The following is a 27,972-nucleotide window of genomic DNA, read 5'->3' on the forward strand; positions in this document are numbered from 1 at the left end:
ATCATAGATCCAAATGCAGAAATCGAAGGCTTTTAGTACATCATGTGGCTGTGTGAAATTGCCTACAGTACGGTCCTTGAGGAACCCCAAATCCCCAGAATGGATTAGGCACACTCTCCTACTGTAAACAGTTCCTTCATCGGCAGCAGCTTCTGAATTCTAAAAAGGGTTTTTTTTCTTGGAGCCAGTATTAATTGCGAGCCCCGGGAAAGGAGATGGCGGGCAGGCGGATGGCGGAAGTGTGTTTTATTTGCAACCGCTAAACTGAGCCTACATTTCAGGGGGAGGCCTTTGAATACCAGTTGTGGGGGGAGGGATCGCAGGTGGGGAGAGGGCTCTCGTGCTCAGGTATGGCTTGTGGGCTTCACGTCATGGGCATCTGGTTGTCCACTGTGAGAACAGGATGCTGGACTGGATGGCCTGATCCAGCAGCAGCTTAATGTTTCAAAAGTTCTTAATGTTAATTTCTGTCCCTTTGCGTGTGGCAGAAAGTGTACTTTTTGCTCTCCACCTTCTAATGCCAGAGGTTGGGTAATCTACCAAAAGACAGCACACACACCCCTCTCTCTTTCCCACTGCCACCCTTCCATCATTTCCCTTTCTCCTTGCAGGACTTCAGGATCCGCATCCCTGCCCTACATTACATTTTCATTTCTTTCATATTTATTTGTTCACTTTCTGTGACCCATCCATTTCGTTCCTGCTCATTTGGCAACCCTGTCTTTCATGAACCAAGTGGACCCTGGACAATTATTTTACATGGATTGCTCCTATTTTTTTTTAATGTTTCAAAGATTCCTGTATGGCAAATAATCAGGGCTGACGGGCGTTGCAGTCCAGCAACTGCCAGAGGGCCACGGGTTTCCCTTCCCTCCCGAAATAAATGCCACGGGTGACGATTTAGAGGCTTAAAAAAGCACTGTTGAGGACGTGTCAGTATTTCCATTTTCTTTTTGGCTTTCCTTTATGCCTTACAGATTACAGTTATTAAATTATAGCTGCTTCGCTGCCTTTTAATTAATAATTTTGTTTCCACTTTTTAATTTTCAACTGGAAGGGATTAGACAATGGGATTAGCTCCAGTTCGTGATTGTAGGCATAATACACTAAGCAGGTGTACCAAGCTGGCAGGGGCTCTCACTTTCCGTTCTCAGGAAGTGTACAGTCATCCTCAGGTCCTGCATTCGGAATCAGCATCTGTATCTGGGAAGAAAGGCAAACATGGCATTTCTGGACATGTTAGAGGAGGGGGGGGATGCTGATTATATATAGCCCGACCCCAGGGCCGTCTCTAGGCCCGAGTCCGGTGGCGCGGGGCGGCAGGCCACCAGGGGCGCCGCTGCACCTGCTGCGCCCGCTGAGAGGCATGGCGGAGGCCGCCCCAGGCGTGCCTCTCAGCTGTTCAGTGGCTTCAGGCCGCTCTCCGGAGGTGCGTGGCCCTGGGGCTGCCTCCACCATGTGCAGGAGCATCGCAGGGCAGCGGCAGTGCCCCCTGGCCCAGGGCCGGCCCTACGGCCAGGCTGGGTTGCGCAGGGCTCTGGCCCTTCAGGCGGCAGCCGCGCTGCGCCCTGTGCCTGCCTGCCGCGCTGCGCCCTGCGCCCGCCTGCCGCGCTGGGAAACGGGGCGGGGGCGCCGGAGGGATCCGTCACGCCAGGGCACCAGGTATGCTTAATAAAAAAATTCCTTCAGTAGCACCTTAAAGACCAACTAAGTTTATATTTTGGTATGAGCTTTCGTGTGCATGCACACTTCTTCAGATACATGCACACGAAAGCTCATACCAAAATATAAACTTAGTTGGTCTTTAAGGTGCTACTGAAGGAATTTTTTTATTTTGCTTCGACTCAGACCAACACGGCTACCTACCTGTAACTAGGTATGCTTAAGACGGCCCTGCCCGACCCTATACCGAGATACATTTCTAACTCGGAAGTAAGCACCACTTAGTTCAATACATTGACTCTCAGCAAAGTGGTTAGATCAAGTTTCTTGCAGAATGATAGAATGCAAGTTTCTCGCAGAATGTTGGAAGTGACACTAGGGTCACCTAGTCCAACTCTTGGCAATGCAGGAATCACAGCTGAAGAATCATTGACAGATGGCCATACAACCTCAGCTGTTTCCTTCTGCTTTGCTGCTTGCTGGGACATTTCTCCCAGCTCTTTTGAACAGTTGCTGCAACTTAACAGTGTTGTTTTAAGCATTTTTTTAAAAAGCGCTATGGATTTCTCTCCATGCTCAGGCTCAGTTCAAAAATAAAAAAATTGCAAACCAAGATTTAGAAGATTGACAAAAAGAGGTTAACTGCCACCATAGTTGCAGGCAGTTTGCTTCTTAAATGCCAGCTTCTGGAAGCTACAGGAGTGGGGGGATGGCTCTTGTGCTCATGTTCTGCTTGTGGCATCTGGGTGGGCATTGTGGGAACAGGATTGTGGACTTGATGGGTCACTGGCCTGATCCAGCAGGCTCTTCTTACGTTCTTAACAAAATTCAGGAGTTTTCCCTGGTCACATTTCTGAATTAATTTGCTCCTCGCCCTCCTTGGGGACTTTTGTCAGGCTGGCAGGTATCAATGAACTGTGATGATACCAGCTGCCTGGGTGGGGGAACAGGTGGGGGAATGGGTGCAGATACTTGTCTTTGCAGGGCTGCAGTGCAGAGATCAGAGTCACATCTAAACTGGATCCATCCAGTTTTGCCTGTGACCCCACCCACATTTGCTTCTAACCCCGCCTACCACTGTCATATGGCCCCCGGAAGGTTCCCCAGATGAGAATGTGGCCCTGAGGCTGAGAAATACTTTCCTTGTCTTCCCTACAGAAAGAGACAGAGAGGCCTGGAGGGCCATATCTGCCCCCCTGGGTCTGAGGTTTCAGGCATCCATGTGGTAGACAACCCTTTTTTTTCTTCTTGTGCACTTGCAATATGGCATTGCAGCTGGGACTTCGACAAGAGCAGCAGTTTGTCACAGCTTAGAGGGGAAAATGCACCATCTGTAAATCCTTAAGGTCTTGTCGTATTAGAAAGAATTTCAGTTGTATGATACGGTCAGAAAATATGCAGAATCAATGATGAAAAAATATAAATAAATAAGAACCAGCGGGTGGCCAGAATTGATATTGACAGCCTGACAATCCCATCTCGCTCTCCCCTGCAGGGACCTTGATGCATACCAATGTTTGAGCCTGTATTTTGATTGTTTTGATGCTTATAGTTTCTGAATATCTCATGGATCAAGTTTCTTTTCAGCAGGAGAGATGTGCAGGTCTCCAAAGCTACAAGTCATGTTTTAGCTACAGGCCCCTTTAAAACAAACACACACACACACACTTGAGTTACTCCATTGTTTTGAAAAATAAATGCCAATAACAGAAACCCAAATAATAATAGAATCATAGAATGGTAGAGTTGAAAGGAACCCTAAGGTTCATCTAGTCCAACCCCCTGCAATGCAGGAATCACAGCAAAAGAATTCCTGACAGATGTCCATCCAACCTTTGTTTAGATTCTCCAATGAAGGAGAGCTCACCACCTTCCAAGGGAGTGCATCACTGTTGAACAACTCTTAGCATCAGAAAGTTCTTTCCAAGGTTTAGTCAGAATCTCTTTTCTTATAATTTGAATCTATTGGTTGGGATCCTACTGATGGAGAAAATAATAATTTCATGAACTGAATCGTTTTGATGATTACATTTTCTTTTGAGCCTATGGTTCCGCTGAAAGGCTTGTGCCTGTCTACCTTTTACAGTACAGAACTAGTTGCTTTTAGGTACTGTTTTCAGTGAATATTCATTCCAGAACATTGAAAAGAATAAATAGTTAGAATCTAGGGTGGCTGTTGTATGCATGAAAAGACAATCATCTAAGCATGGCAATTGTGATTAACCTGGAATTGTTTTGTAGATAGATGGAAGAGGATATTGGGAAGCATTTAATGAACAGGAAAATTTGTCAGAGTCTTAATAAAGAAAGACATCGATAAAAGATGATTATATGTAATCACGTGAAATTATTATAAGGGCTGAAGAGCTAAATGATTTTGATTGGTTCAGGGTGATGGCATTGGGGTGCAACTGCTAAGGCTTCAGTAATCCTTTGAGTGGGTAAATAGAAATCACACGTGTAAACTGAAAGTGTAGAAGAATCATTGCTTTGGATGCGGCTCTTTGCAGCCTTCTTATTTTTGAGGCTGTCCCTATGCACCTTTGCATTTCTCACTTGGAGCCTGCATCCTTTTCTCTGGGGTTTCTCGATGGGATACCTCCAGTCTAAGAGTCCCTTTCAAATTTCTCTAACACTTCCCTCTGGACCAGCAGAAAACAAGCTTGCTCTACCTTCCATGTGACGGCCCTTCAGATATTTGAAGATGGCTCTCATGTCACCTCTCTTCTCCAGGCTAAACATGTCCAACTTCCTCAGCCTTTCTACATAAGATTGAGTTTCCAGACCTTCAAGGACTGTGGTTGTACGAAGAGATGGTGAAGTGCTGGAGTGGCAAAAGGTGGCTGGCTAGAGGATGAAACGGTTAAGGTGACATACATTTCCTAGATATCAGAAGTGCTCTCAAAGACTCTTTTGGACTCTGTACTGAAATGCATTACTGACTAAAACTGGGAATTTGTCGCGAGCCTCTGTGTTGAAATCCCAGAGGGAATCCTCTCCCATAGATGTCAGAGGATCCAAAACCAATACAACGAGCCCATTCCTAAGAAACCAGACAGTCATCACCACCTGTAACTGTGTTTACAATAAGGCGTCAGTGCCTTGAACTTCTCAAAGCACTTGTGAAAATCTGCCAGTGCAGTTCCATCAAGCCCAATTATTGTCGGTATAACTTTCTGATCCTTACTTTGTCTCTGCACTGGTACGAACAAGATTAATCCAACGGGGACAGGATTTTGCTAATAAGCAGGTTCTCGAGCTTTGCATGTTTAATTGGGAACTCACCTGCAAGAGAAGCCAAGGGGAGATGCATTATTCATGGGCAACTCTAGGAAGTGTGTTGAGATGATGATTGCCTCCCTCCCTGCCCCACTTTGATTATTTGATTCTAATTGACAAAATTGCTTCTCTTTGGCCTTACCTATCACCACAGCTGATAGCTAAAGGGAGCCTTTGCCAACCTGACATCCAGCAGATATTTTGGGACTACAGCTCCCATCAGCCCCAGCTACCACATGCTGTTTGAGGACCAATGGGCCTTGTTGTCCAAAACATTTGGAGGGTACCAAGATTTGTGAAGGTTAAAGCACACAATGCAAAGGAATAGAAGTGGCTCAAAGATTGAGGGGTGTGTCCCTGGGTGATGTGTCCTAAGTCACCTCCTGTGCAGGGGCGTAGCGAGGTGCCGCAACACCCGGGGCAGCAAATTGCCATGCACCAGGGGGGGCGCGGCATCGCTATGTAACGACACATGCGTGTTACGCATGTATTGCTGCCCCCCGTGCCTCCAGCTACAGACTCCAGGTAAAAAGCCCACTCAGCGTGGCGGGCTTTCTACCCGGAGTTTGTAGCTGGAGACGTGCGGCTTTGGAGGCGTGGGGACGGCGGCGATACCCTGCCATGTAACGATGCATGCGCAGCATCCCGCTGCGCATGCATGTTATGTAGCAGGGAATCGCTGCCCCCGGCGACTCCAATCCATGCGGTGTGGCGGTGTGTGTGTGTGTGCCACTTGGTGCCCCCACCCCCGCGACTCCCAAGCCGAGCTTCCAGCCTCCCGGTAAAAAGTCCGCACCAAGCGGTGTGCACCGTGTCAGGTGATCAATTATGTCGGGTGGGGCTTACCTGACCCTCAATATTTTATTCAAGTTGGCACCCCTGACTATAGCCAAGAACCAAGTGTTGGAACCAAGTGGGGTGGGGTGGGGGTGACCCTAATATTGAGTGGCACCCAGGAACTGGTGTGAAATGTAAGTGTTGCTGAGCCAACCAGGAGCAGTGGACCATAGTGCTATTAAATTAAATTTATATGTAAATTAAATATACCCCCAATTAATAAGGGGGTGATGGCCAAAAGAAATTGTTCCCCAAATGTGTGTATAGGGCAGGGGGATTTTTGGCCTGCCTTGAATCCTAACATGCTGCCAAAATAGATTTTGACAGTAGCCTGCAGCCATTGTGGTGTAGTGGTTACGAGCGGTAGACTTGTAATCTGGGGAACCGGGTTCCTGTCTCTGCTCCTCCACATGCAGCTGCTGGGTGACCTTGGACTAGTCACACTTCTTTGAAGTCTCTCAGCCCCACTCACCTCACAGAGTGTTTGTTGTGGGGGAGGAAGGGAAAGGAGAATGTTAGCCACTTTGAGACTCCTTCGGGTAGTGATAAAGCGGGATATCAAATCCAAACTCTTCTTCTTTCTCCACCTTGTCATCTGGGAAGCCTAAGGAGAAAATGGAGGCTGACTGGCGGGAAACACACCAAGACAATGCAAAATATGTTTGCCTTTTGCTTTATTCAAGTCCTTGCCCACTCTGTAAGGGAGATAGCATTTTATTCATTTTAAGATCCCCCGCCCCCTTGCTGTGATCAGGAGACATTCATCAAAGCAAGACGTTCTTAATTACCTCCAGACAGATGGCAACAACCGTTTGTAGTTCCGTATGCAACCATGAAATACCTGTGTGTGTGTGTGTGTGTGTGTGTTTTCCCCTAGGGCTTGGAAAACTGATTGCTGCAACAATAACATGACAATGTCTGGGGTGCGAGAGCTGCTAGTCCTCAACATTTGGCCTGGGGTACCTGGAAAGACTTTCCTTTCTTGAAAAGGGCGGTCATTTTCTTCCCAACTAATTAATTAGTGTTTAATGATGTGCGTGGTTCTCCCCTTCCTTCAATTTCAATGAGCATAGATGTATAGACCCAAAAGTTAGGGCGTGTGTGTAGGGAGAGTTTAAGCTCCTGGGTAAAAATGCAAAGTAAGAAGTGATGGCTGGCTCAAGGAAAGAAGCAAAGCTGTATTGAAAAGGGTAGCATGTCCTAACCAAAAAGAGGAAAAGTTGACACACAGACCCCCCCAAAAGAACACAAGTTTGCATAACATTTGCATATTTTTTCATGCTTGAAATGTAAATCAACTCACCTAGTTGGGAGAACCATGCCTCTTCTGTGTGCTGCCTAAGGCCACATCCACAAAATGCACTTAAAGGAGGAGGAGGAGTTTGGATTTGATATCCCGTTTTATCACTACCCTAAGGAGTCTCAAAGCGGCTAACATTCTCCTTTCCCTTCCTCCCCCACAACAAACACTCTGTGAGGTGAGTGAGGCTGAGAGACTTCAGAAGAAGTGTGACTAGCCCAAGGTCACCCAGCAGCTGCATGTGGAGGAGCGGAGACGCGAACCTGGTCCCCCAGATTACAAGTCTATCGCTCTTAACCACTACACCACACTGGCTCTATGATACCATTTTAAACAATCATGGCTTCCTCTAAAGAACCCTGAGAACTGTAGTTTATTAACGGTTCTGAGAGTTGTTAGGAGATTCTTTGGAGCTCCACTTTCCTTCAGCAGCATTTTTTTTCTTTTATCCTCATGCAAACTCAGCAGCATTTTGCTGAGAATTTCTCCTAATGAAGACATTTTGGTACAGTGTTCTGACTAATATACACAACTTTTCAAGCAATTTCTGCATATTTTATGCATTTAGGTGTACAATTCCATGTAAGATATGCATTTTTGGGACACTTTGGTTGGAGAACTGCATCAGAAAACCTGGAGAAGTGTGCTTTCCAAAGAATAGTTGTGGGTTTGTTTGTTTTTTGCCAAATGTTTTTTAAAAAATGATTTTCAATATTTCAGTGACCAGTTGGTAAGAACAGCTGTGTTTTGATTTGTGCATTGGCTTTTGGAAAGTGTGAACGATGCGGTCTTCAATTTTTGTGTGCAACCGGTTTGTAAGAATAGCTGTGCTTTGATTTGTGCGTTGGTTTTGGAGACGTGTGAATGAAGCAGTTTCTCATTAAAATGCAAACACATTTGTCCCTGTACCCCTCTCCTCCCCATTCGTAGCCGAGGGTGGCATTGCAGTAATGATCATAGGTCAAGGGCAATGGATATGATAGGGAAGCATAGGGAAGAGGCTAGGTTGGAAACTGCCCTAGAGAGTTTCGAAGACATTGCTACCATCGCTCCATACTTCTTTCGGTAAACAAATGATCAAATATTTATAGGCTTCATGTTGTGTGTGCGAAATAGGAGGGCTCTCCCTCCCTCCCTCTCTCCCTCCGCCCTGCTGCATGATATAATTGCAATTTGCAGATTCCAAAGCTTGAGAATTGGAATAAACATTGACCTGATTGCTTGTAAACAGCCAAAACAATTTTGTTGCCAGAGAAAGCTGCAATTTAAAATGCAGACAATAGGTTGGCGGTGGGGTGGGGTTGTTGGATTGGTGCAGGAAATCTATACTTGTTACGCACATCACACAGCCCCGGTAACATGCCTCTTCCTTTTAAATTCAGCCTCACTTTACAGGTCTCTAGAAGATTAATAGCTGTTGCATCTGGATTCAGGCTGCGCTAGGTGGCAGGGGCTGGCTCGCCCAGCAACAGATGGAATGAATCACAGAGGCTAGTCAAATTCACTTCATAAGCCTAATAATGGAGTGGGCTTTATAAAGATCTCCAGCGGCAGAGAGAACCTGTACTTCCACAGAGTCAATATCTGTCCCACATCTGCTTCACATGGGTCTCTATGCTCTGTTTATGCATTGCTATTAATTTACAGATTTGCACTGCCATTCATTATAATTATTCATCCCTTTTTGCATAAAAGTGTCTCAAAGCAACTTGCAATCTCTGGGTAGAAATAGCAGGAGCCAGTGTGGCGTGGTGCTTAGAGTGTCAGGCTATGAACTGGGAGGCACCAGGGTTCAAATCTCCACTCAGCCATGTAGGTCACTGGGAGATCTTGGGCTAGTTGCCACCTCTCAGGCACCTCACAGGGGATTAAATGAAGGGGGGGTGGTGGAGAACCATGTACACCACCTTGAGCTCATTGGAGAAAAAGGTGGAATATGGATGCAATGAATAAATAAATAAATATGAAACATGAAAATGTAAGACCAAGAATAAAGCAAGAGCCAGTGTGGTGTAGTGGTTAGGAGCGGTGGACTCGTAATCTGGGGAACCGGGTTCGCATCTCCGCTCCTCCACATGCAGCTGCTGGGTAATCTTGGGCTAGTCACACTTCTTTGAAGTCTCTCAGCCCCACTCACCTCACAGAGTGTTTGTTGTGGGGGAGGAAGGGAAAGGAGAATGTTAGCCACTTTGAGACTCCTTCGGGTAGTGATAAACTGGGATATCAAATCCAAACTCTTCTTCTTGAAAGTCTGATCCATAAATATTTATAAAAAGACAGATCCACCCCAAATCGCTAAAAGGATGAGCACAAAAAGAGGCCACAGACACCTTTGAGCTCACACTCAAAATTAAGAGCCAAAGGCCAAATCAAATAAAAAATGATTGGTCCGGTGCCTGAAAATATACAAATATGATGGTCCCAGGCATGCCTCCCTAGGGAAAGCATTCCCAAAGCTACAGTTCCCCTTAGAAAACTGCAGTTCCTTGTATTCTTATGAAGAAGAAGCTGTGAGTGTTTAAAGTTGTATCAGAGCGCTTTAAATAGGGTGTGGATGTGGCTTAAGTGATGTGTTTACAAATTAGGAGGGAATGCAGTGCTCACCCTACCATGTGGGGGTGGGAATGATATGGTTGCTTCGGGCAGCAGACTTGGGAGGCAGGCAGTGGCAGTAAAGTGTTGGGAGGACAGAGGGGCCCTTAACCCTTAAGCTACAGAGCTGCTCTCAAGAGCTATGGAGGCCACTGTCCAGTACTGAACTAAATTCCATTGCCAACCTGCCCACCATGTGGAGTGAGAGTCAGGTGGGGCACCATCTCAGGCAGCAGAACATCTTAGGTTGGCCACTCCATCAGGTCTGCATGAGGACTTCTTCGTTCTGGTTGGCCCACATACACGCAAGCCAGCTCCATGGAGCCATGTGCTTTGCAATCACGCTCCTTTATTCCACGTTTACGTACAAGAGAACGACTCTCTAAAAATATCTCCAAACCAGGCTTCTGCTTTCTCCTTTCTCTCACCGCGCTAGTTAGACTCTTCTCTACCTCTGATGCCCTCTTACTGGCCTCTTTGTGTGAACTGAAATCTGGACTGTAATTATTCTATAACTCTTTCCATCTCTTTTCATAGTGAGCTAAATCCCCCCCAGGTCTAAAGCTGCTTGGCTATTAGGATAGAAAGTCTCTCTCTCTCTCTCTCTCTCTCTCTCTCTCACACACACACACACACACACAGAATCCAAAACACATTTTGCACTGAGCACCGCAAGCAACCCCCAAAGCAGATTAACATTGATGTCTACGTGCGCAGGCGCGCCAATGGTCTAGACAGCTATTACTTCAATGCATGGAATCTTAAGAGACCGGCCTCAGTAAGGACTCCATCAAGTTGAAGAATTATTTTTCCCAGCCAGGGTTTTGCTTTTGCTTAATGGCATGCACCATACCGATGGAAGATGAGTTCTGTATTCTAATAGGAAGGAGCACAACAGGGAAGGGATTTCCTGAAAATGCTGGCATCGAACTTATCCACACAGAATTCTGGCCCCCTCCCAATTCCTATCTTGTGCCTTGAACTTGAATAGAAGTGAGCTTTTTTAAAAAACAACAACAACAACACGCTTTTCCGAAAAATAAGAACAATTATTGAATATTATTTGTGTCATTATACACATGATCTGGTATGCCTGTTGTGAGCATACATTCTTATTTTATTTATTTATCAAATTTATACCCCACCTCAGAATGGCTTACATACCTCTCCTCCACCCTACTTTGTCCTCACAACAACCCTGTGAGGTAGGTTTGGCTGAGAGAATTTGACTGATTCATTGGTGACCCAATGAATTCCATGGCTGAGTGGGGAAGTGATCTCTGGCCTCCCAGATGTCCTAGTCTGACACTATAACCACTGCACAGCACTGCCATATACATACAGCATGCACACTATGTTTCCTAAAGCAACAATGCACATAGCTATATAAAAATATTTGCATATTATTGCTTTCAAAATGCAAAGGACTTGATTCTTTTATATGTATTGTTTTATACTGCTTCTGAAACCCACAGTGAACCCACAATGTCTGATCCTGGCAATGTAGAGTTGGGCCACCTTCATACCATACATTCAAATCACTCTGATACCACTTTAAACATGGCTTCTCCCAAAGAATTCTGGGAGCTGTAGTTGCTGGGAGTTGTTAGGAGGCCACATATCCCTCAGCAACAATTCTCAGAGTGGATTAACAACCAATTCTTCGCTCTGGGAGGGGAAGAGGAGTCTCCTAACAACTTTCAACACCCTTAACAAACTACAGCTCCCAGGATTCTTTCAGAGGAAGCCATGCCTGTTTAAAGCGGTATTGTACCGCTTTAGATGTCTCGTATGAATGTGGCCCCAGTCATGCCCTTGTGGATTCAGAAATCTCTTTTTGCTTTAATGCTGCCAAGGTCATTGCCCTTTGCCTGAGAGGGAAAGGAAGACCTGGACTCTGAGAATTGTTGCTGTACTCTTTGCCTCCTGCTTCTGGGGTGGGATGTAACCAAAAACAAAAGTGGGGGATCAAATATTGATGTGTTGTGCCTTTTCTCCCACTTTGCACCAAGGTAGCTCTGTGTGGCGTAGCCTCTTTTCTCTTCACAACAACCCTGCGAAGTAGGTTTTAGGCAGAAGAAGAGAGGGGGTGGGAAGAGAGGGGTGGGTGCGTCTCAAATCCCTGCTTGACCATGAATCTTTTGTCTCTCCAGCCCTCATCCAGCGTGCTGACTGCTACAGGACACTGCCTCTCATGAACACACACTTGCAAATGATAATGATAATACCATGAGCTCGTACTATTAAGGAGCAGCAATTTAGGCCCCTGGAGTGGGCAATTGCTCCTTCTCTTGACATGGGCATTTTCAAAATCTGCCTAGTAGATTCTCAGTTGTGATCGGAGATAATCCAGCTATAGGCCATAAACCATGGCCAGCACTTCTGTGCAATTATTTTCCATCTATAGTGCCGTGACGGCGGGGAGAAAAGGCTATAGAGACACTCTGAATGGACTTTTAATTGCAAGAATCCTTTACAGCTATTTCTCTTCTCTGATATACATCTGACATTTAAACAGTGACTTATTTCTCGCGGGTGACCATGCAGAAAGGTCATTGTCAATATCCGTAGGAGACGTGGTATCGGTAGGTATGCTAATATTAGTGCGGTGGGAAACAGACTCTGCTGAAAGATGGCCAGGCTTGGCAACAGGACCCGACATGACTGGGCAATTGCTGGGGCACTTAGGCTCCGGGGGGGGGGGGGGCGGGGCGCACTGGAGCAAATTCCTTTGGGGTTCTCATGATTTAAAAACATTTACTGGCTGCCTTTAAAAGGGATGCAGGTGGCACTGTGGGTTAAACCACAGAGCCTAGGGCTTGCCGATCAGAAGGTCGGCGGTTCGAATCGCCACGATGGGGTGAGCTCCCGTTCCTCGGTCCCTGCTCCTGCCATCCTAGCAGTTCGAAAGCACGTCAAAGTGCAAGTAGATAAATAGGTACCGCTCCAAGCGGGAAGGTAAACAGCGTTTCCGTGCGCTGCTCTGGTTCGCCACATGACCTGGAAGCTGTACGCTGGCTCCCTCTGCCAGTAACGCGAAATGAGTGCCGCAACCCCAGAGTCAGTCACATCTGGACTTAATGGTCAGGGGTCCCTTTACCTTTTATCTTTACTGGCTGCCTTCATGACTCAAGTTCACTTGGTGTGGCTTGCAGAGCAATACATGCAGTACAAACGTAAGAACAATGCAACAACGCACCATAAAAACAGACAATATGCCACAGCATTAATAAAATCAGTCATAAAATATATATCCAGCCCCAAAGAGTGTTTTCAGGTCCACCAGCCACAAAGGGGCTTATGCTAAGAGCATACAATATCAATAATGGGCAAGTTACTGAAAAAAGTGGATCTTCAGAAGAACTAGAGCTGTGGGGGAGGGGGAGGAGCCTGTGGTATTCCATATGTTGCTTGGCTGTTTGTTTGACCCAAAACAGTGTTGGCCACCAAGAGGATTTTGCCAACATACCAAAAGAAGGCACGGAATTACAGAGAGAAAAAGGTTATGTGTATTAAACAGAAGAAGAAGAAGAGTTTGGATTTGATATCCCGCTTTATCACTACCCAAAGGAGTCTCAAAGCGGCTAACATTCTCCTTTCCCTTCCTACCCCACAACAAACACTCTGTGAGGTGGGTAGGGAATGGTAGAATTTTAACCATTTGCAGTTCTGAAAAATGATAGGTTTTGACTGGGTTGTTTGGTTTTTTGTGATTTGTAATGTAGTTGCTATTAACTACAAACAAAATCTGACTGACTTTACAAAATAAATAAGCTGGAATCTGATACAGAACTATGTCATGCTGAATTTCTGCCTTCAAAGAAAAGAGGATATGAGAAAACCCAAAAATGACAGTCAACCATCACAATGAGGACAATGAGGAAATGTCACTCAAGGGGGGAAAAGAAGCGTTCGACGAACGTAAAGGGCACCAAACTACCTTGCAACAATGCAGAGAGCAGGCAAGGTAATCATCTTTTGTTAGCAATTCCTTCAGCTGCACAGAGGCCACACTCTTATTCCCTGTTATCTGGTATACATGAACCCGCTGAAGCTTTCTTCTGAAAAGACACATCTGCAATCTATATCTATATTTTGCAATGGGTTTTGTCTGTGTGCCTGTCTGTTACTGAAGCCGTTTTGCAGGTGCCTTAAGAATTATTGAGAAGTACACTGGCGCCTTTGGGCACTCTGTTGGTAACCCAGGCTTCCGGCTCTTTGCCTCGGGGTTGCAGAGACTGTGCTTCTTGCTGAGGTTGGATTTTGCCAAGCCTCTCTGCGCTGAAAGTCAAACTCAACAGGAGGACTGGCATAAGAACATAAGAGGGACCTGCTGGGTGAGGCCAATGGCCCATCTAGTTCAGCATCCTGTTCTCACAGTGGCCAACCAGATGCCTGTGGCAAACTTGCAAGCTGGATCTGAGCACACCAGTAACCTTCCCTCCATTGGCTTCCATCAACTGGTATTCAGGAGCATTGCCGAGCACAGCCATCATGGCAGGTAACCGCCGAAAGCCTTCTCCTCCATGAATTTGACCAATCCACCAGTCAAGGAGGTATCAGGTGAGGAATAGGATGGATGCCTTTCCATCTAGCCCGTTTTTGTGTGAAAAGGCAGAGAGAGAGAGAGAGAAAGATGACTCCCAATGCCGACATTTATTAAATGCTGTTCACGTCAAAGCCTGCCCAGAATGAGCACGACTCAAGAGCCATTGGCATCCAAAGACAGAGAAAGAGAGAGAGAAAAGAGGAGCAGAGAGAAAGAAATATTGATTGAAATAAAGTGCACTGTGAGTTCCAGCATCCGTGTTCAATACTTATTATATGGCTCCGTAGTCTGCAGCTAAGCCTCAGAGGCTTGGCGAATTCGGCAAAGCAGTTACAGAAATGTCAAAGCACGATCTTTCCTTGATGAACACTTGTCTGTCTGATTCCCCCATTTAGAGTTTGACTAAAGGGAAATAATAGCTGCAAATGGAAATGATATTGAAATCTCGCTTGCCTCATGTGTACACTTGAAGGCACGGGAGTGGATTTTCTCGATGCGTTTCCAAATGACGTTGACAGTTAATCTTTATAATTATTATAATGATGATTCCAACACACACACACACACACACACACACACACACACACACACACAACCTGCATAGCAGCAGCAGCAGCACATGGATGCTTTGCTGAATAGCGTAAGCAAAAAGCAAAACAAAACTGCAGAACAAAAAAAGGAACAGGTCTCTGCTCCAAGGAACTTACAATCAAAGGTTCAACACCGGGAGAAGCAAGAAGGGACAAGAAGGAAACAGAAGTGTAACAGGGAAGGGACAGTAGCTCAGCTGTAGAGCACATGCTGTGTTGGCAGGAGGTCCTAAGGTCGATTCCTGTTAAAAGGATCCAGTTGCCAGTGTTGCCAAAGATCCATCTTGGCTTAAGGCCCAGAAAACTGCTGCCTGCCAAAGCACACAACACTGGGATATATGCAGGCAAGCAAACTATATTTATTTGAAAGGTTTATATCCCACCCTCCCAGTGTATTTGCATTGTTCAATCACCCAGTGAGCTTCATGGCTGAGTGAGAATTTGAACCTAGACCTGGGGGGGGGGAAGTGTCTTTAGCTTATTTCTAAGGCATTTGCTTTAAAAACAACAGGGTGTGTGTGTGTGTGTGTGTGTGTGTGTGTGTGTGTGTGTGTGTGTGTAGTAATTTGACCTGCATCAATATTATTGTTATGGAGATCATCCATGGTAGGTCTGGCGCCCACTGGGACTGGTGGGTGGAAGTCAGGGAGACCAGAACCGGAACCAATGGCAGCCACAGCCACCGGTTGCAACTTGGTATGCTGGCTAAGGATGAACTGAGGTGCCCCATTTCATGGTTGCAATGAAGTGCAGTCATGCTTGAACTGTGAGGAGGATGTTGTAATTGACCATGAGTCTATGCAAGTGCACAGAACCCTATGGAAGGCTTTTTGCTTCGGAGGCCCTGGTGAAATCCAAAATCGCTCCCTCGTAACCGCCTCTGAATAAAAAAGCACTTTGCTTGGTTTTGTTTTCCCTCCCTTTGCAGACATTCTCTCTGAAACAAAAGGCTTCTTAAAGGCAAAATGGCAAAATATTCAAATGAGTTCTAAATTTGTCTTTGTTAATATGTATGACATACCGGGTAGGTGATGAATTTCAAGTTGTTATTCCTAGGAAAACGTTCAAATAATTAATATCCCCACTGGTGTACATAAATACATATTCATAACTATCAAGTCCTGTTGGACTGATTTTGTTGTTGTTGCCCTCGCTATTGAATACTTATTATTATTTTATTCTTCTTCTTTTTCACAGCTTGCTTCTCGGTGTCTTCCTCTTTGCAGCCTCCGGTTTCTGAAGTGCTGGTCGGAAGACAGCTAGGTCATTCCCAAGGTCAAATGGTAAACGCACCCGGGCTAAAAATATTTCCTAAATGGCATCTAAATGCAAATAGGTTCTGAAACAAAAATATCATCCTAGTCACCTTCGGCTGGGTTATAGCAAGATATATCACATGGGGTTACCATCTGCGGGAAGAGAACAGAACGGGTGACGTGGAGGCCGAGGGCAAGCCTGACCTCTGAGCCCTGTGACTCAGACAATGGCACACAAATCCTCTCTGTTTCAAAGGAATTCAGGGACTGGAAATAACTTCAGTGCTTTTGACTTTGAGAATAAGCGTCTGCGTTCCCGGAAAAAAATCAAGTCAGACCGGCGTGAAGACAAAACTCATCTTCTAATTCTCGGGTTAAGTTGCCACCTGCTTATCACTTGTACAGTGGTACCTCTGGTTAAGAACTTAATTCGTTCTGGAGATCCGTTCTTAACCTGAAACTGTTCTTAATCTGAAGCACCACTTTAGCTAATGGGGCCTTCTGCTGCCACCGCGCCACCACAGCACGGTTTCTGTTCTCATCCTGAAGCAAAGTTATTAACCCCAGGTACTATTTCTGGGTTAGCGGAGTCTGTAACCAGAAGCGTTTGTAACCTGAAGCATTTGTAACCCGAGGTACCACTGTATGGGGTTTTAGGGATGCTTCTGCAACTGGTCACAGGTCGCTGTGGGCTCTTGGGCAGAGGACAAGACCAAGGGAACAATTTTTTCCAGCACAAGGGATGCATTTTCTTCTGGGCAGCTTCCGGGAGGTCTGTATGTCAGTGGTGGACAGGTCACAAGGCATCCTTGCTGAAGATGTGCTGCTTTGGCAGAGTTCTTTCAGTGTAACTTTGTCATCTTCTATAAGGCCAGTGTGAGGCTCTGGGTGTTCTGCAGCAACACAACCCATGGCATTGCACTGGAACTGATGTCAGTATGTTTCATTAAAGGTAAAGGTAAAGGGACCCCTGACCGCTAGGTCCAGTCGCAGACGACTCCTGGGTTGCGGCGCTCATCTTGCATTATTGGCCAAGGGAGCCGGCGTACAGCTTCCGGGTCATGTGGCCAGGATGACTAAGCCGCTTCTGGTGAACCAGAGCAGCACACGGAAACGCCATTTACCTTCCCGCTGGAGCGGTACCTATTTATCTACTTGCACTTTGACGTGCTTTTGAACTGCTAGGTGGGCAGGAGCTGGGACCGAGCAACAGGAGCTCACGCCGTCCTGGGGATTCGAACCGCCGACCTTCCGATCGGCAAGCCCGAGGCTCAATGGTTTAACCCACAGCGCCACCCGCGTCCCTGTTTCATTAAGAGACTTTTATTTTAAATTCCAGATTCACTGAAGGATTGGGGGTGGGGGGCATGCACACAACCCAATGATTAAGTAGCTGGATCATTTGTCTCCCTTGCATTTTTTGCTTTAAAATCTGTGACTTCATCTATGCCTAGACTAGAGAGATATTGCTGAGCCTTTTTTCCGTTATTCTTGGGAGACCAGCAGTTGAAAACCATTTCGTCAGGTAACACAGTACAAACACACACGGATTGTTTTGATAGTGTTGCAGATAATATGAGAGGAGGGGGGGGAATTAAGAAGAGATGAAGCCATAACATTTAAAAGACTGGATGAAGTTTGAGTGATTGCCTACAGAAATACTCTTCAGATGTGCATCTCCCAATTTATTAAAACTGGAGGAAAGTTCTTCTTCTTTTTTCCGCCTAAACAGCCTGACAAAACAGTTTGAAATGGGAAGAAAATAAAAGCTTGAGTTATCTTCAGACAGGTGGGAAACTTCATTATGCACAGACTCTTACATTTGCATACATTTGTATACGGCATACCTACCACTGAGCTCCTTATAACGTTTGCCATTACCTTAAGGAAGGGAAGCAAAAGGGAGATGAACGGGGGAGGCGCGCGCGGGGGGGGGAGGCGATTAGTTTTACATGCTGCAACATATTTTGCCTGTCGCGCCAATACTTACATTCCCGTCTCTTCTTGACACTTTGTCTTATTAACGGATCCATTTCTCTTGTTAATTCCCCCTTGGATTGGCAGATGATCGGCAGATGGATATGTTCTGCAGAAAGGTTGCCTTTGTCCCACTTTGGTATTCTCTGCAATATCTGGATGTTAAGAACACTTCCCAAGGGAGGAAAAAAAATGTCTTACTTTATGGTCTTTGTACACTGAGACTCTTGCGTAGATCTTGCTTCTCAGGGAGTAGGCCCTTGGGATGCTTTCATCTTCCCAGTGGAGGCTGGTTCATTGGGGGGCAAACAGGGCAAAAACAACCTCAGGCTGCCCTCGAACAGCTCCCAAGCATCTGCCTGCCTTTCGTGTGCAGGCACTTGAGGGCACAGCTCTGTAGAGCGTTGACTCTAGCGCCACCTACTGTTGGTCTCCCTGCCTCCCACCTTATCACTCCTAACGGGGACCAGCCACCACTGCATGTTTTGTGGGAAGTGACTTAGCAAATGAACTCTCTGGGCTGATTTTATGCAACCTACCTGATGTTGGTGGACTCCAACTCCCAACACCCATTACCATTGGCTATGCTGAATGGGGTGGATGGGAGTTGCAGTCCAACATCTGAGGGTTCTTAAGAGCTGTTTAGATGATGGCGTTTATGGCCATCCATGGTGTGTTTGTGTGTGTATGAAAAGCAATCACCCCTCAAAAAAGAGAGCCAGTGTGGTGTAGTGGTTAAGAGCGGTAGACTTGTAATCTGGGGAACTGGGTTCGCGTCTCCACTCCTCCACTTGCAGCTGCTGGGTGACCTTGGGCTAGTCACACTTCTTTGAAGTCTCTCAGCCCCACTCACCTCACAGAGTGTTTGTTGTGGGGGAGGAAGGGAAAGGAGAATGTTAGCCGCTTTGAGACTCCTTTCCGGTAGTAATAAAGTGGGATATCAAATCCAAACTCTTCTTCTTCTCCTCAAAGAATGAGCAGAACAGGGTGGATTTGGGTGAAATTTTTGAGGTCAGGATGGGGCTGCGGCTTAGATTTTAGAAACTAGAAAAAGAAAAAGTCAACATAGGCCAGATGTCCTGTGCAGCTTACTAATTTAATGCTGTGAAGTGCCTGAGGGGTGTAGGTATTCTTCCTTTTATCTCCCTACCCCAGATATATAAAGCTTCATCCTACTCTCTAGTACTTTGCAGAGTCTCAAAATGCTGCATTTCCTGAAATGTGATTTTCTGGGTTAACAGAGTTGCAAACAGGTTTTTTTTCTTTTTGCCCCCTAGAAGCAATTAACATGGAAATAAGTGCTAGATTTCCAGCCGTGTGAAAGAGCGAACATAATGCAGACGTTATCAGGTACATCAGGGAAACAGAATGAACAGCTGTGGAAATGCTGCCTTAATTCAACGTGTGTTAAGTCAACCCCGCTGCATTTGGGGACCCTCCTGTTCTCCCGGTTGAGTCTGGCCCTTGACTTCTGCCCAAAAGTCTGCCTGACATTGTTGCTTGGCCTTAGGCTAACCGAGACCATTCTGCTTCTGCACCACTTGATTTTCTTTCTTTCTATTGATTTATCCCGAAGAAGCTTTATAACTTTTAAAGGGTTTAGAAAAAAAAAGAATTTGTGGAAATAAGAGATGTTTAAATTATATGCATTTGAAAGTTTCAGTCTATCAGCAAGGCAGTAAGAAGCGATAGCGAAAGCAATAGCCAGCGAATCTGACAGCTCCCGAAACGGTGGGGTAATGACATATAACTAGGGGAGGGAATCAGTTTTTAAGAGTGCAGTAAAGCAGCAAATTTGAAAACCACTGAATTGCAATGAGTCTAATCCACGCTGTGCAATCTTAAATATATCTGTAACACTCAGTTCTGACACCCCCTGCTCCAAGTTCTATATTAGGGACTCTATCCTGGCTCAGAAATATTGGAACTCAAAACTCACAGTTTGAGGTATAACATCCCCCAACACACACACACACACACACACACACACACGGGGAAACACAGCAGAACAATGGATTGTTGAGCAAAGTATTCATTCCTGGGCCTGTCGCTCTGATTTTGGTTCAGCAGTACCAAGGCATGTGGCAACGCTCTCAGTAGCTAAAGGAATAGAATAATCATGGCCGCTTAGCAATTTTTGAAGGAAATGGAAGTTCATATATTTGGACTGAATGTGTCGCTGGAAGCTAATTTGAAAGGGAAGTGTTTCGGGAGAAAGGGTATGAACTTAACTGTGGTTAGAAATAATAACGAGAAAGTTCATGTTTCACAGCAAATTGATGTAGCAGTAATATAAGGGCGTATGTGCAACCTAATTCAGACAGGAAAGCAACAACAAAACTTTCAGTTAAAACAGTCAAAGACAGGCATCTCCAAACTTTGGCCCTCCAGATGTTTTGGACTACAATTCCCATCATCCCTGACCACTGGTCCTGTTAGCTAGGGATCATGGGAGTTGTAGGCCAAAACATCTGGAGGGCCGTAGTTTGGGGATGCCTGGTCAAAGAGATCTGCTGGTGACTGCCCCCTTAGTCATTGTGCCAGGGTGGCAGAACCCCTTATATTCAAAGATGAACTGGCTGTGGGTCTGTGAGGGGAACCACTGGACTTTGCTAAAGGAGTGGCGGATCTCTGTAAGCCATTTGTCATCGGAAACACTGGATCAGCAGATCCCTTTGAAATATTATTTTGTTTGTAAATGTTTATGACTCAGGGTGGACAGGTCCTCCCTCCCTGCTTTGTATTTTCACATTACAGTGGTACCTCTGATTACGAACGCTTCTGGTTATGAACTACGCTAAGCCGGAAGTAGGTGCTCCTGGTTGCGAACTTTGCCCCAGAATGTGAACGGAAATCGTGTGCCAGAGGCCCTATTAGTGAAAGTGCACCTCAGGATAAGAACCGTTTCAGCTTAAGAACGGACCTCTGGAATGAATGAAGTTCGTAACGTGAGGTACCACTGTATTCATATTGTATCTTAAGTTGTTGATCTTTGTATTTTACGTTATTGATTTATGTGCGACTCTCTCTCAGTGGTTAAAGCTCATTAACCCCTTAGGGAATAATGAGTGTTGCGGAAGGGCCTAGCAGAAAAAGCCTGTGTGTGTGTTAAAGGGTGGGTCTAAAAGTAAGGGAGATAAGGTAATTGGAGGGCTGAGTGTTGCTGGGGTAAAATGCATGTATCAGTTCTTTGATTGACAGGGTGAGTGCTTAAGACTCAGCGTTTTAGCTTCCAGTTTCACTTTTGCTAGCTGATTGAATCTCCCTCCTGCCCACCTCCTTTCCTTGGCAGGTTTAGAGTGACCTTGCTTTGCCTTTGGGGCCGCCTGTATTCAGGGGCCAGTAGGAATTTTGCCATTTGGCTGATTGGCTGTGGCCATTTGGTTTTTGCCTACTGCTCAGCAAATAGTCACAACTTGTTAGGTTGGCGGTTAGGCTTTGGTTGATAAATTTGGGAGGGGTATCGCATGGAGGTGCATGCCCCTCAGTGATGCTCTTATAGAAGTATTCCGTTAAAGGAATCCTGGGGCTCCGGGGCTCTCGTCCTTACACCCCCGCAATGGTGCGGGGCTGGGGCCAATACAGAGCATGAGCCTTGGGGTACATTTCTGGTGGAGGGGAGATGGCCTGGACTCAGCTGTCTCCTCCCCCATGGGGTGTTTACTTGACTTTCCTATCGTAGGAAAGCCAGAGCTGGTCCTGTCCCACCGTGGGGCAGAAGATTAACCAAAGCCTATGGCCAACACTCAATTTAAAATTTAAAATTATGTCAAAAACAAAACCTAAAATGATGTGTCTGTCTGAGTTATTGGGGAGAATTTTCTGGGGGGCCTCGGCACGCAACACCAACGTTTATTTATTTATTTTCTTGCTCATCTTAATTCTTAGGTTTATATGATGACCATAAGATTCGTCATTTTTTAAATTCGGGGTGGGTTGGGGAAACAGTTAAAGACGACGATTTTAAAACATGCGGAAAAGAATTGAGATCAGCAATAAACTAAAAACACGTTTAAAACTCACACCAGCATTCTACATATCTGGGTGTTGAAACAGGAGACTCAGGCCAAGAGACCACGAAAATGCCTAGCTCCTCCCCTCATACCTAGAAGAATGACTCTGAGAGCTTTATCACCAGCGAAATGCGGGTTTCCTGGCCGTTTAGTACAGCAGCCGTCTCTGCTGTTGGGGGTGGGGGTGGGGGAGAAAAAAAGAAAACCACTGACAAGCTTGCGAAAGGACAGTTTCCCCATTGTGCCAGTTTTACTTGAAACCTTTTGGGATTTATATTCCGTCTTTGAGACTGTCGATCAAAAGCAGTCTTCTTTGTGGAGGCATCGTCCCATCCAATCATTAACAAGCACTTTGACTGACAGAAGAAGTTTGTTGGGTATGGATTAGGCATCATATCTGCACATGACAAAGTTTGCCCATTGGCAGGTCATAAATGAAAGAATTCATCCATCAATAGACAACACAGGTTTGGTTTTTTTTATAAAAAAAGGATCACTTGGCATTTTCATGTGGAGTTTGGAATTGATTTCCTCCTTCTGTGTTTGATTTACTCATCCAAAGGAGCAGGGAGGGAACCCTGGGGAAACATAACATTGTAAAGATAAGAAAGATCTGAAGGTCATTTAGTCCAATCCCTATGAATGAGCCGGGGCTGTTGATCACTAGCTTGCCATTTTGACAGGTGGAGTGTGAATGGGAGGGGGAAGTTCTGTATATAACAGAGATGATGATGATGATGATGATGATGATGATGATGATGATGATGATGAATTACCTGCCTTTCATCCTAAGGTCCCAGTTTGGGTTACAGCATTAAAACACAATATTAAAATCAGTTACAACTTGCAATCTCAGAATTAGGTGTCAAAAGCCATGATAATTGTGTCTTCAGCATCCTCTGGAAACTGTGTAATGAAGGTGCCAGGCACACCTTTGTGAGAAGGAAGTTCCATAGCTTAGGGGCTACCACAGAGAAGACCCTCTCCTGGGCTGCCACTCCCTGAGTCTCTGAGGGTAGAGGGACCACCAACCTTAGCATTCAACTGGGTCTTTAGGGTATTTGGTATTTGGGACCCGAGTCATTTAGGGCTTTAAATACCTTGAATTGGGCTTGGAAATGAACTGGCAACCAGTGCAGCTGTTTCAAAACAGTGGTTATCTAAAAAGAATCTCAGCCAGTAATTTGGCTGCTGCGTTTTGGCACCAACTGAAGTTTCCTAGTTGTCTTCAAGGGCAGCCCTATGCGGAGCACATTGCAATAATCCAGTCTGGAAGAGTTCACGGAGATGCAGTGAGGTCCCAGTCAATGGGGAGTGGGATTGTTGCATCACCCACTGTTAGGTTCTTGGTGAGTCTTGCACCCATTATAAACTGCAGTGAATGGGAGAAAGGTATGGAGAAAGTAAAAGTGTGTGTGCTTAATGGAGACACTTGGTAATGGTTGACAAGTTCAGCCTTCTCTGGAATGAACTTCTCCTTTCCTCTGTAGTGTGGAGAAGGCTTTGCATTCTCATCCTGGCTGTGTCTGCCACAGCAGCCTATAGTGTTGACCCAGGGGTAGGACTCCCCCTATTTATGCAAATATATTTATATTACTATTTGTTTTTTTTTAAAATCAGAATGCTTTACAACCGTTAAACATAATACAGTAGAAACTACATGAAAAATTTAAAATCAGAAATCAGCTAGCTATTATGGACAGATGTATTCTTAATTGCCTGCATAAGTCTGACGGAAGAGAAGAGGTTTGAAAAAGCATTTAAAAGTTGAAGCAGAAGGTGCCTGCAGAACCTGTTTTGGCAGAGTATCCTACAAGACTGGGCCTATGCTATCCATAATGCGCAGCTTAGGCTCGGGCAGTGAAACAGAGAGCTAAAAATGCATCACCATCAAAATTTTATTGGTCAGCCAAATGCAAGTCAGAGCCCAAAACAAAACAAAAACCCTACAAACATTTTTTTTAAAGCAGCCAAACCAAGATAATAAACACAGCATGACGAGGCACATATTATACCTAAAACATACATAGAAATGTGGCACATATCTCAGATTGTAAGGCTAGTCTCATAAACCTTCTGGGTTGGGGACATTTTTACAGCAAGCCTAGCTGTGTTGAACGTAATAGATTTAGCCGTGCTAGACTTTAGGTGCTTAATTTTGTTGCTGTCACCAAGAGTGGCAATCGGCTCTAAGAACGTCTTCAAATATTTTGCCCTTGGAATTTCATATAGCTTGCAAGACAGCATGTAGTGTGTAATGCCCTCTGTCTGGCATCCACAGATGTAAAAGTGCTGTTCCCCGGGAGTTCGCTTTGTTCAAAATGCATAGAGAGACTATGGGTTGTGAGCAAGAGAAATCAGAACCAGGTACCATGAACCTTAATCATTTTTATTTATTTTTTTGTAGTTGGCTGTGCTGTCGGTGGTGGCTTCCCTTCCATGCTTTCTCCCTCCACTTGGCTGTAAAATACCTTCTTATAGACAAATATCAACAGTTTATCTCCCCACTCCCACTGTTTGATGAAAACCACGATCAGACAAGTAGAGACACCCTCCACTGTGCACGCTGCTGGTGGTTGCCATATAGAGAAGGCTTAGGGGATTTTTATTGGAATGAAAGCCTGCTCCGGGGAGCTGAATTGCATAATATTTTGTTTCTACTTAATTCAGTTGTATTTTAGAATCTAAGCCTCAGTCCTCACAGATCAAGCCTGCACTATGTTATTTCCCCAACAAATCCTTCCAGCAAATTGCAACAGCCCCACCTGCCTCTCAGTTTACATATTTCATATATGAAGTCAGTTAATACAATCTCACACAGAGCCCAAACCTTGCTATTGTCACCTTCCGATGCAGCTCATTAACCACTTTTGAAATTTGGCCCTTGTTACCTAATGTGTCCACTCGCTCAGCTTGTTAAAGGGAATTCTCCTTTGTCTATGCAGGCAACTCCCAATTTACATGGGGGTTGCATTCCGTGCCTCCGTGCATGTAACTGAAATCACGTATATTGGGAGCACCCTGCAGAGTCCCTCCCCAGAGAACAAAGAGGATGACCTCTGGAGGCTCTGGGGAGGGTTTCCTTGAGCTGGAGGCACAGCTGGACTTTGCCGGCTGGGGCCACCCTGGCCAACAGCTGACAGGTGGAGTAGTGCAGCAGCAGCAGCGGCCATTTCCTCACAGGTCGGTGGTGCAAGCCCCCCCTGCTCCACCAGCTCATGCAAACCGAAGGGACAGCACCATTCTATTGGCTGCTCAGCTGACAAGCTGGAGGGGCAGCGGGGCCAGCACAGCTGATGCATGGAGAAGCTTCTTCCCTGCATGCCAGCTGTTAGGCAGGAAGGCCTCGCCTGTGAGGAGACTCTCCACATCCTCTTTGGGCTCTGGGGAGGGTCAATTCAAGACTCTCCAGGGTTCTCCCCAATTCCGTGTTCCACTGTGTGTGTGTGCATGATCATGAGCACATGTAAATGAGGATTTGCCTATTTTCACTTGAGGAAGGTGGTAGTTCCATAGTAAAGTATCTACTTTGCATGTAGAAAGTCCCAGGTTCACTCATCGGTATTTCCAGGTAGGACTGAGAGAGAACCCTGCCTGAAAACATGGAAAACAATACTGAGCTAGGTAGTCTGATTCAGTATTAGGCAGCTTCCTATGTACTTTTATTATATTGCTTTATTTATTCATTACATTTTTATCCTGTTCTCCGTCCAAGGAGATCAGGTAGCAAAACTGGCTCTCCATTAGTTCTTCTATCCAGTATTCTCCACTCAGGCTGTCAGGGGATCAGGAGGAAATCCCCCTCTCCATCATTTACCTCCTGATCTTTTTAATTTAAATTATCCAGGATTGAAGCTGGGACCTTCGGGTTGCCATTTTTTAGGAAGATCCCAAAATTATTGACTTTTTTAAAAAAGCAAAGCCCAACTGTTATTGAGGCTTTTTTTCTTTTTACAAAAACTCCAAAAAAGCGATTTTTTTGATTAAGATCCAGGACAAAGCACCACCTTTCGGAAATTTTCCTTGGGTGTGAATTCCACCTTTGAAATCCCAGTCATGTCCGGGAAAATCTGGACGTATGGCAGCCCTAGGCATTCAAAACATGTCCTTTGACACTGAGTTGTTCCTTCCCTTTTTAGAGGCTTCCTCACCACAATTTTTCTCCGAAACACTTTAAGTAATGAGATTCCAACAGCGGTGACTGGACTGGACAGAGGGACCAGTGGGGCAGAGTGCATGGAGCTCAAAAATAGGTGGTGTGGGAGCCAATGGTAGGTGGAACCTAGGAATTCTTTCATTGTCTCCATTCTCCTCCATCCTGAGTTCTATCAAGGGGAAACATTGAGACTAGAGAGGAAGCTGACAGGTAGTGGTTGCAAGTAAAAAGGCATGCTGAGGTTGGTGGGGCAGAGCTCCATTCACTCTGATGGACCAGACTCCTGGGGGGGGGTCAGGTACATGGAAAGGCTCTGCCAGTTTCAGCCGGGCCTTCCTTGTAAGTTTCTGCTGGGCCCTTGAGTGGCCCAGGAGACCATCTCAGATGCCAAAACAGCACACTCGCGAAAGCAGGGATGTGATGTGCTCAGACTCACCGCATTGTTAAGCAGGCCGGCATTTAGTGGCCAGAGGATAGATGTCAGCCATATTAAATGGATGTCAAGGAAGAAAGGGGGGATTTCTGACAGGTGCATTTTCCATTGCAAGACTGATTTCTTGATCCTTTATAACTTGAGAGATTGGAATCCAAATAGCGGCTTGGCTGTCTCTACTCAACCGTGGCTATTGCAGTGCTTTTGTTTCGTTGCAAAGAAATGGGTAAATAGATTTCTTATGGTCTTCCTCTGTACTGTCGTACATCTGCAGGTGGAGCAGTGGGTCTGCTGGACCATCGTCTTGCCTTGGTAAGGAACTGGAGGAGAGCCGGTAAACGAAAGCTCAGTCCAGATGAGATTGAGGCACTGTTAGTTCCATAGGCCATATGGATGAGAGGTGGCCTGCTCTTGATGGGATTATACTGTTCTGAAGGAGCAGATACAAAGCTTGGGAGTACTCCTGGATCCATTGCTGTCACTTGAGGCTCAGGTGGCCTTAGAGGTGCAGAGTGCCTTCCATCAGCTTGGGCTGGTGGCCCAGCTGTGCCCTTATATGGTCAGGGAAAGTGTCTCTGCTCTGGTAACCTTCTAGTTTCTTCTCCTGTTCAGCTGAACATGCTTAGAATGCTCCCCATGATTAGAAACCTGGACTGTGCAGGGTCCTAAGTGCATTCAAATGAATGCATGAATAATTCCCCTTTAAGCTTAATGTGGGAAGGTCAGGAGAGGGCCAGCAATGGCAGGAGTGTAGGGGTGCGCACTCTTGTCCCCCCATGACCCATTTAACGTGTCTCCATCCTCTCTGCTGATAGCAGAGGGCTCACTTAGACAGGAGCAATAAATCAGATGGGTGCTGGGGAGGATCTGATGGGACCCAAACCAGTATGAATTATTTGAATGGTACCCTTGCTAGCCCTGCTCAGAATCATTTGATCTGCAAGTCTGCTGGGGTGGTGGTGGCGGAATCAATGCGGAGTACAGTCTGAAATTCTCGGCAAACAAATAAGGAAAATCTGGTCTGTGGAGTAAGGGGAATAGCATAAATAGATTATTCATCAATACTTGCAATGCCAGAAGCTTTATTTAGCGGCTAAATATGTGTCTCTTTGCTCTGGCAGCCCAAGGAAATCTCTAGGGAACCCAGCTGGGAGCTGACACTTAGAAGCAGCTTTTATAGCTTGCAAAATTTAAGTTGCTAAGAATTAAATACGTCCATCGGTTGGGATAATAGGAAGAAAACTTGAAAACTTTATTAAGGGATCTCAAAGGCTGACAAAAGAATTGCTTTGGAATATATTTTTTTAAAAAAGGTAATGGAAAGTTGG

Source organism: Zootoca vivipara, chromosome 6, assembly GCF_963506605.1.
Source record: "Zootoca vivipara chromosome 6, rZooViv1.1, whole genome shotgun sequence".
In the NCBI taxonomy this organism is placed as follows: Eukaryota; Metazoa; Chordata; class Lepidosauria; order Squamata; family Lacertidae; genus Zootoca; species Zootoca vivipara.